This window comes from Mya arenaria, chromosome 7 (genome assembly GCF_026914265.1).
Source record: "Mya arenaria isolate MELC-2E11 chromosome 7, ASM2691426v1".
Taxonomy (NCBI): domain Eukaryota; kingdom Metazoa; phylum Mollusca; class Bivalvia; order Myida; family Myidae; genus Mya; species Mya arenaria.
In genome coordinates this window covers 50416477-50418877 of record NC_069128.1, presented here as the reverse complement: position 1 = coordinate 50418877, position 2401 = coordinate 50416477, and positions in this window count along the sequence as shown.

The window sequence follows — 2401 nt, the reverse complement described above, 5'->3', positions numbered from 1 at the left end:
ATTTATTTTAAAACATTGGCTTACAAATAAATTTATTGTATTTATTTAAGAAATGTTTTATCCTACATTTAAATTAAAAATTGGCAAATATGACCAGAAAATGACTAGTAGAAACCCCTTGTCTTTATTTAATGGCCCAGAAAATTGCCTTAACATCATGACATTGAACTAGTAGAGGAAATTATCTTATCAGTGATATTAAATTAATTTAGTTAAGCCAATCTGAGATGACCAGAAAAATCAATACTGGCTTATCTAACAAACTATAGACTACATTAGTTTATCCATAGTGCGCATCTTGTTCATTTCGAGTGCACTCCTAGTGCACAAGGGTGTAAAGTTTTGTCTTAACAGTACTGTAAGTTGAAAAAAGTGGCACTAGTAAGCGGCTTTAGAGGGGGGCGCACCCCCTCTTAAATCGTCCAAGTTTACCTTTTATGTAAATAACGGAGAAAAAACAACAACAATAAAATACGCCCGTAATGCATCATTTTCGACTACAAATTGTTAAAAATAACTTGATCGGATACCCCAAATCCACATGCAAACATTTTATGCCATATACTTTCGGTTCAGAGGGAAAATTGTATGTCAAAGGGTTGAGCCCCATAAGTACCCCTTTTACGTCAATTCCTGGATCCGCCCTGAGTGGAACTGCATTTTAGTATTCGAGATACTTCAAACTTCGACATTTCAGTGAGTAACTTCCATTATCATATATCCATTTTAAATGGGAGCCTTGCACAAGCTTGGCCAACAGCTCAGTGTGTTTCGCTCAAGCTGCAGCACTTTCAGATTATCGACGTAAAAAGCTTTACTGGAGCCATTGGGCCATGATTTCAGTGAGTCATTTGATCTAGACGCAGACACAGTACTTGTATTAGGAATAAACTCACCTTTATTCCATTTCTTTTTCATAATTATATGCAAATAACAATAAAACATTAAAAAAGTAATATAATTCAGCCAAGTTCACCAGGCTTAAACATTTAGAAAAATGAATGTTACGATGGCTGTAAAACACACATAATATTAGGAAAGGATAATCTAGCTTAACAAGCAACATTATAATGTTGTGCTGGCTCGCCAATGCGTTCAGTCAAACACCGCGTGCTCGAACTCCGGCGAAAATACCTCGAGTATGTGAAAAATAGAACAAAGCTTGAACGCTTTTAAAACTTCCGTATAATGAAATAGGTTCTTTTGATCTTCTTCAAGCCAAAAAGGAATTCGAGTCAAGCGAGTTCAAGCAATCGGGGTTTGACTGTATTTTAAACAAAATGAAAACAGTGACTATCCAAAAAGTTACTCCTAGGCTAGTCCAAAGATATAAATAGCCGCCGTGACGGCGCGTTTTTAGGGACATTTCAAAGGTTATATCAGTTTTATGTTAACCCCACCTCGTCGTGTCTTTGAGCAGTTTTAGCAGGCAAACCCAGCTGAATTGAACGTTTACTTATATTTGAACTACGGAGATTTTTGGCAACTGGAAATGTGACGGCTTTAACCCCGAATATTTGCTTACATCACATTGAACTCTGCTGAAATATAAAAATACATGTACTTAACATTTTGCACCATTTTCGCAAAATCACAAAGGGTACGAAGTGTAGATATATGTAGACGTCTTTACTCATTTGCTTGGACACAGAAAGTCCATCATTGTACCGTTATTCTCATTTAATTTTCACAGTAAAACTCTTGAACCATTTCCATGCCAACTAATAATTTAGGATACAGCAAAGGGAAGTAAAGGCCATTACAACTGAATGCGATTTACTATGTACTTATCTCCCTCGAATGACTGCTGAATGAATTGTTTTCATCAAGTGACTCGAATTTCGAGGAGATAAGTGTAAAAATTGGCAATAAATGTGGTGTTAACATAATTGAAGTCCAAGTTTATCAGTTAATCCATGAATTAATAAAAAAAGTGTGTAAGTAATTCAAGTAGCTATAGATGTCGACTGTTCGGAAAAAAATATTTAAGAATTATAATTTCCACAATGTATCGTTACACTGGTGAAGTATGAGTTACACTTTCCTCATGTTATCAAACCTGGGAGACATTGCTTGTTTTGCCAATGCTATTATGGGTGTGTCATTACCGCTTACCCTGCCACTGTGTTCCAACACGTGGTTCGTGTCATCGCTGTTAATTTTCGAATCTTTGCTTCTCGGGAAGCTTCATCAGCAGTACTTTAGTTCTTGCATGTGAACATGCTCAATCATGTATGAATCAAAATATCTAACAAATTACTGCCTATATTATATTATATAATTTTATATATTGTATGACCGTTGAAATTAAATAGGTATAACCAAAATAAGAAAAAAGAAATACATGTATGAAAAACATGTCTTTTTTATAATAACATAAGAAACTCTTTTTTTTCAATGG